Genomic DNA, 14,093 nt, shown 5'->3' with positions numbered 1-14,093 from the left:
TTCACAGTATGCTGATGACAGTGTGAAGTTGGGGGATGGGCCTGTATGTATGCATGCTTGCCGTGTACGTTGGAACAATATGTGCCTCTGTATTAGCATATTTCCATGTGTGTGTGTGTGTTCGTGTTCTCTTACATGTGTAACTCACATCAACATCCTTAACTCACATTCACATACATTCATATCTCACATTCACTAATAACTCACATCAACATCCATCCATAACTCACATCAACATCCATCCATAACCCATAACTCACATCAACATCCATCCATAACTCATATCAACATCCACCCATAACTCACATCAACATCCATCTATAACTCACATCCACATTCATCGATAACTCACATCCACCCATAACTCACATCCACATTCATTGATAACTCACATCCACATCTACCCATAACTCCCATCAACATCCACCCATAACTCACATCAACATCCATCCATAACTCACATCCACATTCATCAATAACTCACATCCACATCTACCCATAACTCCCATCAACATCCACCCATAACTCACATCCACATCCACCCATAACTCACATCAACATCTACCCATAACTCCCATCAACATCCACCCATAACTCACATCAACATCTACCCATAACTCACATCAACATCCACCCATAACTCACATCAACATCTACCCATAACTCCCATCAACATCCACCCATAACTCACATCAACATCTACCCATAACTCACATCAACATCCACCCATAACTCCCATCAACATCCACCCATAACTCACATCAACATCCACCCATAACTCACATCAACATCCATCCATAACTCACATCCACATTCATCAATAACACACATCCACATCCATTCATAACCCATAACTCACATCAACATCCATCCATAACTCACATCCACATCCATCCATAACTAATAACACACAGGCCTCCTACTCTGGCACTCAGGTAATAAAGCCCCACTGACTTATCAAGATAAAGTCTCTCTCTTTAAACTTCCCAACTTCCCATAGACGCCCCCTCACTGCGCACTGGTGTAATAGATGGCCCCAAACGGCCCTCTGAACAACATAAGAAGTATTTGAACAAGTTGAGGTTAGTGGAGGTTAGTGGTAGGTTTGGTAGGATAGTGGAGGTTAGCGGTAGGTTCCAACAGGAGATAAAAGGTAAAGGAATGCCTAATAAACGTTGGTGATTGGCAACAGGAAATGGGTAAATTGCAGCACTTAGCTGGCTGAGACAAGATCAGACAGAGGAGAGAAGGGGAGTGGGGGGGCCTTGGGTGAGGACTGAGTGGGGAACTGGAGAAAGGAGCAGCCTCCAGGCTGGAGGTTAGCACCAGAGACTAAGGCTGGAGGTTAGCACCAGAGACTAAGGCTGGAGGTTAGCACCAGAGACTAAGGCTGGAGGTTAGCGCCAGAGACTAAGGCTGGAGGTTAGCACCAGAGACTAAGGCCTCCAGGCTGGAGGTTAGCACCAGAGACTAAGGCTGGAGGTATATATACCAGTGGAACTATAGTTTACCCCTCTATATATAAAACCAGTGGAACTATAGTATATTACCCCTCTAAAATATCTCTATATATAACAGTGTAACTGTAGTTTACCCCTCTATATATAACTAGTGTAACTATAGTTTACCCCTCTATATATAACCAGTGTAACTGTAGTTTACCCCTCTATATATAACTAGTGTAACTGTAGTTTACCCCTCTATATATAACTAGTGGAACTATAGTTTACCCCTCTATATATAACTAGTGGAACTATAGTTTACCTCTCTATATATAACCAGTGGAACTATAGTTTACCCCTTATATATAACCAGTGGAACTATAGTTTACCCCTCTATATATAACCAGTGGAACTAAGTTTTACCCTTCTATATATAACTAGTGAACATAGTTTTACCCCTCTATATAACCAGTGGAACTATAGTTTACCCCTCTATATAACCAGTGTAACTGTAGTTTACCCCTCTATATATAACTAGTGTAACAGTGGAACTGTAGTTTACCCCTCCTATATATAACTAGTGTAACTGTAGTTTACCCCTCTATATATAACTAGTGTAACTATAGTTTACCCCTCTATATATAACTAGTGGAACTATAGTTTACCTCTCTATATATAACAGTGGAACTATAGTTTACCCCTCTGATATATAACCTAGTGGAACTATAGTTTACCCCTCTATATATAACCTAGGGAACTATAGTTACCCCTCTATATATAACCAGTGGAACTATAGTTTACCCCTTCTATATATAACCAGTGGAAACTATAGTTTACCCCTCTATATATAACCAGTGGAACTATAGTTTACCCTCTATATATAACAGTGGAACTATAGTTTACCCCTCTATAATAACTACTGGAACTTAGTTTTCCCCTCTATCTATAACCTAGTGTAACTATAGTTTACCCCTCTATATATAACAGTGGAACTATAGTTTACCCCTCTATATATAACCAGTGTAACTGTAGTTTACCCCTCTATATATAAACTAGTGTAACTATAGTTTTACCCCCTATATATAACCAGCTTGAACTGTAGTTTACCCCCTCTATATATAACTAGTGTAACTGTAGTTTACCCCTCTATATATAACTAGTGGAACTATAGTTTACCCATCTATATATTAACTAGTGGAACTATAGTTTACCCTCTCTATATATAACCAGTGGAACTATAGTTTACCCCTCTATATATAACCAGTGGAACTATAGTTTACCCCTCTATATATAACCAGTGGAACTATAGTTTACCCCTCTATATATAACTAGTGGAACTATAGTTTACCCCTCTATATATAACAGTGGAACTATAGTTTACCCCTCTATATATAACCAGTGTAACTGTAGTTTACCCCTCTATATATAACCAGTGGAACTATAGTTTACCCCTCTATATATAACCAGTGTAACTGTAGTTTACCCCTCTATATATAACTAGTGTAACTATAGTTTACCCCTCTATATATAACCAGTGGAACTATAGTTTACCCCTCTATATATAACCAGTGTAACTGTAGTTTACCCCTCTATATATAACTAGTGTAACTATAGTTTACCCCTCTATATATAACCAGTGTAACTGTAGTTTACCCCTCTATATATAACTAGTGTAACTGTAGTTTACCCCTCTATATATAACCAGTGGAACTATAGTTTACCCCTCTATATATAACCAGTGTAACTGTAGTTTACCCCTCTATATATAACTACTGGAACTATAGTTTACCCCTCTATATATAACCATAGGAACTATAGTTTACCCCTCTATATATAACCATAGGAACTATAGTTTACCCCTCTATATATAACTAGTGGAACTATAGTTTACCCCTCTATATATAACCAGTGGAACTATAGTTTACCCCTCTATATATAACCAGAGGAACTATAGTTTACCCCTCTATATATAACCAGTGGAACTATAGTTTACCCCTCTATATATAACTAGTGGAACTATAGTTTACCCCTCTATATATAACCAGTGGAACTATAGTTTATCCCTCTATATTTAACTAGTGGAACTATAGTTTACCCCTCCATATATAACCAGAGGAACTATAGTTTACCCCTCTATTTATAACTCGTGGAACTATAGTTTACCCCTCTATATATAACCATAGGAACTATAGTTTACCCCTCTATATATAACTAGTGGAACTATAGTTTACCCCTCTATATATAACCAGTGGAACTATAGTTTACCCCTCTATATATAACCAGAGGAACTATAGTTTACCCCTCTATATATAACCAGTGGAACTATAGTTTACCCCTCTATATATATAACCAGTGTAACTATAGTTTACCCCTCTATATATATATAACCAGAGGAACTATAGTTTACCCCTCTATATATAACCAGTGTAACTATAGTTTACCCCTCTATATATATATAACCAGAGGAACTATAGTTTACCCCTCTATATATATATAACCAGAGGAACTATAGTTTACCCCTCTATATATAACCAGTGGAACTATAGTTTACCCCTCTATATATAACCAGTGGAACTATAGTTTACCCCTCTATATATAACCAGTGGAACTGTAGTTTACCCCTCCATATATAACCAGAGGAACTATAGTTTACCCCTCTATATATAGCAGTGGAACTATAGTTTACCCCTCTATATATAACCAGTGGAACTATAGTTTACCCCTCTATATATAACTAGTGGAACTATAGTTTACCCCTCTATATATAACCAGTGGAACTATAGTTTACCCCTCTATATATAACCAGTGTAACTGTAGTTTACCCCTCTATATATAACCAGTGGAACTATAGTTTACCTCTCTATATATAACTACTGGAACTATAGTTTACCCCTCTATATATAACCATAGGAACTATAGTTTACCCCTCTATATATAACCAGTGGAACTATAGTTTACCCCTCTATATATAACCAGTGGAACTATAGTTTACCCCTCTATATATAACCAGAGGAACTATAGTTTACCCCTCTATATATAACCAGTGGAACTATAGTTTACCCCTCTATATATAACTAGTGGAACTATAGTTTACCCCTCTATATATAACCAGTGGAACTATAGTTTATCCCTCTATATATAACTAGTGGAACTATAGTTTACCCCTCCATATATAACCAGAGGAACTATAGTTTACCCCTCTATATATAACTAGTGGAACTATAGTTTTCCCCTCTATATATAACCATAGGAACTATAGTTTACCCCTCTATATATAACTAGTGGAACTATAGTTTACCCCTCTATATATAACCAGTGGAACTATAGTTTACCCCTCTATATATAACCAGAGGAACTATAGTTTACCCCTCTATATATAACCAGTGGAACTATAGTTTACCCCTCTATATATATAACCAGTGTAACTATAGTTTACCCCTCTATATATATATATATATAACCAGAGGAACTATAGTTTACCCCTCTATATATAACCAGTGTAACTATAGTTTACCCCTCTATATATATATAACCAGAGGAACTATAGTTTACCCCTCTATATATATATAACCAGAGGAACTATAGTTTACCCCTCTATATATAACCAGTGGAACTATAGTTTACCCCTCTATATATAACCAGTGGAACTATAGTTTACCCCTCTATATATAACCAGTGGAACTGTAGTTTACCCCTCCATATATAACCAGAGGAACTATAGTTTACCCCTCTATATATAACTAGTGGAACTATAGTTTACCCCTCTATATATAACCAGTGGAACTATAGTTTACCCCTCTATATATAACCAGTGGAACTATAGTTTACCCCTCTATATATAACCAGTGGAACTGTAGTTTACCCCTCCATATATAACCAGAGGAACTATAGTTTACCCCTCTATATATAGCAGTGGAACTATAGTTTACCCCTCTATATATAACCAGTGGAACTATAGTTTACCCCTCTATATATAACTAGTGGAACTATAGTTTACCCCTCTATATATAACCAGTGGAACTATAGTTTACCCCTCTATATATAACCAGTGTAACTGTAGTTTACCCCTCTATATATAACCAGTGGAACTATAGTTTACCCCTCTATATATAACTACTGGAACTATAGTTTACCCCTCTATATATAACCATAGGAACTATAGTTTACCTCTCTATATATAACTAGTGGAACTATAGTTTACCCCTCTATATATAACCAGTGGAACTATAGTTTACCCCTCTATATATAACCAGAGGAACTATAGTTTACCCCTCTATATATAACCAGTGGAACTATAGTTTACCCTTCTATATATAACTAGTGGAACTATAGTTTACCCCTCTATATATAACCAGTGTAACTATAGTTTACCCCTCTATATATATATATAACCAGAGGAACTATAGTTTACCCCTCTATATATAACCAGTGTAACTATAGTTTACCCCTCTATATATATATAACCAGAGGAACTATAGTTTACCCCTCTATATATATATAACCAGAGGAACTATAGTTTACCCCTCTATATATAACCAGTGGAACTATAGTTTACCCCTCTATATATAACCAGTGGAACTATAGTTTACCCCTCTATATATAACCAGTGGAACTTTAGTTTACCCCTCCATATATAACCAGAGGAACTATAGTTTACCCCTCTATATATAACTAGTGGAACTATAGTTTACCCCTCTATATATAACTAGTGTAACTATAGTTTACCCCTCCATATATAACCAGAGGAACTATAGTACAGCACAGGCAGCACTCATTTTGTGACTCACTGAGCAGGTCAACTCCATTAAGAAGCATGGTACTGTATGGTGTTGTAACTCTACATAAGTGCAGGACTCTTTTCTCGTCAGTTACTGTAGCTTCCAGAGATCACCTCTTTCAGTGGTCCTACAGCATGCTGTCTGATGTGTAGGTTTAGCACCTCTCTCAGTGGTCCTACAGCATGCTGTCTGATGTGTAGGTTTAGTACCTCTTTCAGTGGTCCTACAGCATGCTGTCTGATGTGTAGGTTTAGCACCTCTCTCAGTGGTCCTACAGCATGCTGTATGATGTGTAGGTTTAGCACCTCTCTCAGTGGTCCTACAGCATGCTGTCTGATGTGTAGGTTTAGCACCTCTCTCAGTGGTCCTACAGCATGCTGTCTGATGTGTAGGTTTAGTACCTCTTTCAGTGGTCCTACAGCATGCTGTCTGATGTGTAGGTTTAGCACCTCTCTCAGTGGTCCTACAGCATGCTGTCTGATGTGTAGGTTTAGCACCTCTCTCAGTGGTCCTACAGCATGCTGTCTGATGTGTAGGTTTAGCACCACTCTCAGTGGTCTTACAGCATGTTGTCTGATGTGTAGGTTTAGCACCTCTCTCAGTGGTTCTACAGCATGCTGTCTGATGTGTAGGTTTAGTACCTCTCTCAGTGGTCCTACAGCATGCTGTCTGATGTGTAGGTTTAGCACCTCTCTCAGTGGTCCTACAGCATGCTGTCTGATGTGTAGGTTTAGTACCTCTCTCAGTGGTCCTACAGCATGCTGTCTGATGTGTAGGTTTAGCACCTCTCTCAGTGGTCCTACAGCATGCTGTCTGATGTGTAGGTTTAGCACCTCTCTCAGTGGTCCTACAACATGCTGTCTGATGTGTAGGTTTAGCACCTCTCTCAGTGGTCCTACAGCATGCTGTCTGATGTGTAGGTTTAGTACCTCTCTCAGTGGTCCTACAGCATGCTGTCTGATGTGTAGGTTTAGCACCACTCTCAGTTGTCCTACAGCATGCTGTCTGATGTGTAGGTTTAGCATCTCTCTCAGTGGTCCTACAGCATGCTGTCTGATGTGTAGGTTTAGCACCTCTCTCAGTGGTCCTACAGCATGCTGTCTGATGTGTAGGTTTAGCACCTCTCTCAGTGGTCCTACAGCATGCTGTCTGATGTGTAGGTTTAGCACCTCTCTCAGTGGTCCTACAGCATGCTGTCTGATGTGTAGGTTTAGCATCTCTCTCAGTGGTCCTACAGCATGCTGTCTGATGTGTAGGTTTAGCATCTCTCTCAGTGGTCCTACAGCATGCTGTCTGATGTGTAGGTTTAGCACCTCTCTCAGTGGTCCTACAGCATGCTGTCTGATGTGTAGGTTTAGTACCTCTCTCAGTGGTCCTACAGCATGCTGTCTGATGTGTAGGTTTAGTACCTCTCTCAGTGGTCCTACAGCATGCTGTCTGATGTGTAGGTTTAGCACCTCTCTCAGTGGTCCTACAGCATGCTGTCTGATGTGTAGGTTTAGCACCTCTCTCAGTGGTCCTACAGCATGCTGTCTGATGTGTAGGTTTAGCATCTCTCTCAGTGGTCCTACAGCATGCTGTCTGATGTGTAGGTTTAGTACCTCTCTCAGTGGTCCTACAGCATGCTGTCTGATGTGTAGGTTTAGCACCTCTCTCAGTGGTCCTACAGCATGCTGTCTGATGTGTAGGTTTAGCACCTCTCTCAGTGGTCCTACAGCATGCTGTCTGATGTGTAGGTTTAGTACCTCTCTCAGTGGTCCTACAGCATGCTGTCTGATGTGTAGGTTTAGTACCTCTCTCAGTGGTCCTACAGCATGCTGTCTGATGTGTAGGTTTAGTACCTCTTTCAGTGGTCCTACAGCATGCTGTCTGATGTGTAGGTTTAGTACCTCTCTCAGTGGTCCTACAGCATGCTGTCTGATGTGTAGGTTTAGTACCTCTCTCAGTGGTCCTACAGCATGCTGTCTGATGTGTAGGTTTAGTACCTCTCTCAGTGGTCCTACAGCATGCTGTCTGATGTGTAGGTTTAGTACCTCTTTCAGTGGTCCTACAGCATGCTGTCTGATGTGTAGGTTTAGTACCTCTCTCAGTGGTCCTACAGCATGCTGTCTGATGTGTAGGTTTAGTACCTCTCTCAGTGGTCCTACAGCATGCTGTCTGATGTGTAGGTTTAGTACCTCTCTCAGTGGTCCTACAGCATGCTGTCTGATGTGTAGGTTTAGTACCTCTCTCAGTGGTCCTACAGCATGCTGTCTGATGTGTAGGTTTAGTACCTCTCTCAGTGGTCCTACAGCATGCTGTCTGATGTGTAGGTTTAGCACCTCTCTCAGTGGTCCTACAGCATGCTGTCTGATGTGTAGGTTTAGTACCTCTCTCAGTGGTCCTACAGCATGCTGTCTGATGTGTAGGTTTAGCACCTCTCTCAGTGGTCCTACAGCATGCTGTCTGATGTGTAGGTTTAGTACCTCTCTCAGTGGTCCTACAGCATGCTGTCTGATGTGTAGGTTTAGCACCTCTCTCAGTGGTCCTACAGCATGCTGTCTGATGTGTAGGTTTAGCACCTCTCTCAGTGGTCCTACAGCATGTTGTCTGATGTGTAGGTTTAGCACCTCTCTCAGTGGTCCTACAGCATGTTGTCTGATGTGTAGGTTTAGCACCACTCTCAGTTGTCCTACAGCATGTTGTCTGATGTGTAGGTTTAGCACCTCTCTAAGTGTTCCTACAGCATGCTGTCTGATGTGTAGGTTTAGCACCTCTCTCAGTGGTCCTACAGCATGTTGTCTGATGTGTAGGTTTAGCACCTCTCTCAGTGGTTCTACAGCATGCTGTCTGATGTGTAGGTTTAGCACCTCTCTCAGTGGTCCTACAGCATGCTGTCTGATGTGTAGGTTTAGTACCTCTCTCAGTGGTCCTACAGCATGCTGTCTGATGTGTAGGTTTAGTACCTCTCTCAGTGGTCCTACAGCATGCTGTCTGATGTGTAGGTTTAGCACCTCTTTTCAGTGGTCCTACAGCATGCTGTCTGATGTGTAGGTTTAGCACCTCTCTCAGTGGTCCTACAGCATGCTGTCTGATGTGTAGGTTTAGCACCTCTCTCAGTGGTTCTACAGCATGCTGTCTGATGTGTAGGTTTAGCATCTCTCTCAGTGGTCCTACAGCATGCTGTCTGATGTGTAGGTTTAGTACCTCTCTCAGTGGTCCTACAGCATGCTGTCTGATGTGTAGGTTTAGCACCTCTCTCAGTGGTCCTACAGCATGCTGTCTGATGTGTAGGTTTAGTACCTCTCTCAGTGGTCCTACAGCATGCTGTCTGATGTGTAGGTTTAGCACCTCTCTCAGTGGTCCTACAGCATGCTGTCTGATGTGTAGGTTTAGCACCTCTCTCAGTGGTCCTACAGCATGTTGTCTGATGTGTAGGTTTAGCACCTCTCTCAGTGGTCCTACAGCATGCTGTCTGATGTGTAGGTTTAGTACCTCTCTCAGTGGTCCTACAGCATGCTGTCTGATGTGTAGGTTTAGCACCTCTCTCAGTGGTCCTACAGCATGCTGTCTGATGTGTAGGTTTAGCACCTCTCTCAGTGGTCCTACAGCATGTTGTCTGATGTGTAGGTTTAGCACCTCTCTCAGTGGTCCTACAGCATGTTGTCTGATGTGTAGGTTTAGCACCACTCTCAGTTGTCCTACAGCATGCTGTCTGATGTGTAGGTTTAGCACCTCTCTCAGTGGTCCTACAGCATGTTGTCTGATGTGTAGGTTTAGCACCTCTCTCAGTGGTCCTACAGCATGCTGTCTGATGTGTATGTTTAGCACCTCTCTCAGTGGTCCTACAGCATGCTGTCTGATGTGTAGGTTTAGCACCTCTCTCAGTGGTCCTACAGCATGCTGTCTGATGTGTAGGTTTAGCACCTCTCTCAGTGGTCCTACAGCATGCTCTCTGGTGTGTAGGTTTAGCACCTCTCTCAGTGGTCCTACAGCATGCTGTCTGATGTGTAGGTTTAGTACCTCTCTCAGTGGTCCTACAGCATGCTGTCTGATGTGTAGGTTTAGTACCTCTCTCAGTGGTCCTACAGCATGCTGTCTGATGTGTAGGTTTAGCATCTCTCTCAGTGGTCCTACAGCATGCTGTCTGATGTGTATGTTTAGTACCTCTCTCAGTGGTCCTACAGCATGTTGTCTGATGTGTAGGTTTAGTACCTCTCTCAGTGGTCCTACAGCATGCTGTCTGATGTGTAGGTTTAGCACCTCTCTCAGTGGTCCTACAGCATGCTGTCTGATGTGTAGGTTTAGCATCTCTCTCAGTGGTCCTACAGCATGTTGTCTGATGTGTAGGTTTAGCACCTCTCTCAGTGGTCCTACAGCATGCTGTCTGATGTGTAGGTTTAGTACCTCTCTCAGTGGTCCTACAGCATGCTGTCTGATGTGTAGGTTTAGCACCTCTCTCAGTGGTCCTACAGCATGCTGTCTGATGTGTAGGTTTAGCACCTCTCTAAGTGGTCCTACAGCATGCTGTCTGATGTGTAGGTTTAGCACCTCTCTCAGTGGTCCTACAGCATGCTGTCTGATGTGTAGGTTTAGCACCTCTCTCAGTGGTCCTACATCATGCTGTCTGATGTGTAGGTTTAGCATCTCTCTCAGTGGTCCTACAGCATGCTGTCTGATGTGTAGGTTTAGCACCTCTCTCAGTGGTCCTGCAGCATGCTGTCTGATGTGTAGGTTTAGCACCTCTCTCAGTGGTCCTACAGCATGCTGTCTGATGTGTAGGTTTAGCACCTCTCTCAGTGGTCCTACAGCATGCTGTCTGATGTGTATGTTAACATTACTTTGTAAATGAGGCATGCATATTGTGATGTTCAATCAACAGAATATGGGGATGCCTCTAGCTGGTTGAGTCTTCTTCTCTCAGTCCCTGCTTTCACCCCTGCCACTACATGGAGGTATTCTCTTGCTCTCTCGCTCTCTCACTCTCTCGCTGTTTCTTTTCTTCACTCTTACTTAAAACAAAAAATCTTCCTATATGCATAGGGTCTGGAAGAGGGGGCTCTCGTCCTCTATCCTTTTGTGTCTCCTTTTCACTACCTCGCTCCCTCCCTTCCTGCTACAATTGAATCAATAAACAGGCTTTAATGCTCAGTTAAACTCTTTGAGCTTGGATCACGTCAAACTCTCAGCTCGCCCATGGAATGAAGCTATAGGGAAGCAACTCTGGACTCCTGAACTCTGGGTTAACTCCTCTGGAAATATTGATTTGAGTTTCTTTCATTCTCCCTCTCTAGTCATTGAGTGGTAAGTCTCTGGTCTTTTGGGTGTTGGAGAGCCGATCTAGCCAGGTTTATTCAAAGTCCATGCTCAGTGCTATGCTCGTTTTTTGGAACAAGTTTTTGCTTGATGGTAGTGTTGTTTAATACCTACATGGCATTTGGAGTATTAGGAGGTCTATGAGCATTCTTTGGGGTATTTGGATGTTTAACTACTACATAATAACCTGATCTGTCATCGTTAAGGTAGTTTCACTACGATATAGCAGATGTTATGTTGTTGTCAAGTCATGTCATGATTCTGAACAGCATGAGATCGGAGCACCTGGAGAGCACTTTCCAATCAAATTGTAAATCATTCAAAAATGTTAAGGGGTTTCGATCACTGCTGAGAGAGACCTGGGATCGCCATGGTAACTGCACTTCACTGAGAGGTCTGGACGGTGTGGGTGGAAGCATCGTTCCTTGGTTTATTTAACAGTCCACAGACTACACTGAACCTCCTTGATTAGGAGTTTGTACTGTATGCTATGGCAATGCTAAGATGTTCCGTGTTGTCTGGCTACTAGGACTAGTGTCTATGAATCTTTTTGATACAGGAACCTTGACGGACGATTTCAATTAAACCTAGAATTTCTCTGGCCTGGTGTGGTCTAATGGTTAGCTCCATTGTTTCTGTGGCCTGGTGTGGTCTAATGGTTAGCTCCATTGTTTCTATGCCCTGGGGTGGTCTAATGGTTAGCTCCATTGTTTCTGTGGCCTGGTGTGGTCTAATGGTTAGCTCCATTGTTTCTGTGGCCTGGTGTGGTCTAATGGTTAGCTCCATTGTTTCTGTGGCCTGGGGTGGTCTAATGGTTAGCTCCATTGTTTCTTTGGCCTGCTGTGGTCTAATGGTTAGCTCCATTGTTTCTGTGGCCTGGTGTGGTCTAATGGTTAGCTCCACTGTTTCTCTGGCCTGCTGTGGTCTAATGGTTAGCTCCATTGTTTCTGTGGCCTGGGGTTGTCTAATGGTTAGCTCCACTGTTTCTCTGGCCTGCTGTGGTCTAATGGTTAGCTCCATTGTTTCTGTGGCCTGGGGTTGTCTAATGGTTAGCTCCAGTGTTTCTCTGGCCTGCTGTGGTCTAATGGTTCACTCCATTGTTTCTGTGGCCTGGGGTTGTCTAATGGTTAGCTCCAGTGTTTCTCTGGCCTGCTGTGGTCTAATGGTTCACTCCATTGTTTCTGTGGCCTGGGGTTGTCTAATGGTTCACTCCGTTGTTTCTGTGGCCTGGGGTTGTCTAATGGTTCACTCCATTGTTTCTGTGGCCTGGGTAGCCTTGTGGTTTGCTCCATTGTCTCCTGAGCAAATGTACGGCGGCGTTAGAATGGGTTTAAATCTGACACACGCCATTCTAACACCCTCTCTCCAACTAACTTTCCTGTCTCTTCTCTGTCTCTCGCCAATACAATGAAATACAAAAGGAGTGGAAAAACCCTCAACTAATATAAAGAAGAAATTCAGAACTAAGTACATTGAGTATGTAACTACAACTCCCGGTGACCAGAAACTGCCTCTGGGAAGTTTATAGTTTTAAAGTGGATGAACCACTCTAAAGTAAAGGGTCTGGAGGATCTCAAGTTCTCATTAGGTCCCTCAATTAGTCAGTCTGTGTAAACAGCTGCTTGGCTAGCTCTGCTGAATTCACCTGGCTTTCCTCTCTCTCTCTCTCTCTCTCTCTCTCTCTCTCTCTCTCTCTCTCTCTCTCTCTCTCTCTCTCTCTCTCTCTCTCTCTCTCTCTCTCTCTCTCTCTCTCTCTCTCTCTCTCTCTCTCTCTCTCTCTCTCTCTCTCTGTGTCTCTCTCTCTCTGTGTCACACACAGTCTCTCTTTCTACCCCTTCATTTCAGCATTGTTTGGACATGAAGGTACAGAACAGTATAGCCAAGCACAGAACAGAACAGTAAAGTATAGTATAGTTCAGCACAGTAGAGTAGAGTTCGGTACAGTACACAGAGCACACTAGAGTTGAGTACACTATAATGTACTGTATTGTACTGTACTGAACTATACGTTTCTTTACTTTACTCTACTGTGCTTTATTGTGCTGTGCTTTATTGTGCTGTGCTGTGCTGTGCTGTGCTGTGCTGTGCTGTACTGTACTGGGCTGTCCAAAATTTTGAACCCAACTATAGTTTGGGACTGCCATGACATACTATTGTAGTCAATTCAATTGCAGAAAATCTGTTGCTGATTTTTCAATTTGGTAACAGTTAAAAAAACACTATAACAAATTGATAGGTCTACCTTTACTTGTAACTTCTGTGAACTTTCATTATCCTTCCTCCTCGTGAGGGAGAGAAATGAGAAAATCTTTTCAAGATATGTTGGTTTTTGGTAAGAGAATTTGAAGGCACAAGGCAATGTTACTTAAACTTACAGAAGGCAGAAAAATGCATCCAAAACGAAATATTAATGTTGATATTAGCTGGCAGGGGGTCTTCACTTCAACATTACTGTGTTTTAATGTATTTCTAATACCGTTTAAGACTTTTTCTGGTAGATCTTTTCTAAGACCCCTTTTCCATCTGTTTGACCAGAAATCAAAGCCTTTGCTTATTCCTAATTTGTAGGATGGAAAAT

At 42.0% G+C, this 14,093-nt stretch overlaps 1 protein-coding gene across 1 annotated transcript in view; it reads left to right on the top strand.

Moving 5' to 3' along the window:
- Nucleotides 1-14,093, top strand: part of LOC120024238 (glutamate receptor ionotropic, kainate 2-like) — a 163,350-nt gene that overhangs the window by 14,286 nt on the left and 134,971 nt on the right. The window lies entirely within an intron of this gene.

The sequence above is a fragment of the Salvelinus namaycush genome, chromosome 29 (genome assembly GCF_016432855.1).
Source record: "Salvelinus namaycush isolate Seneca chromosome 29, SaNama_1.0, whole genome shotgun sequence".
NCBI classification, from domain to species: domain Eukaryota; kingdom Metazoa; phylum Chordata; class Actinopteri; order Salmoniformes; family Salmonidae; genus Salvelinus; species Salvelinus namaycush.
Note: the sequence above shows the minus strand (reverse complement) of the source record. Positions and strands in the feature narration are given on the sequence as shown.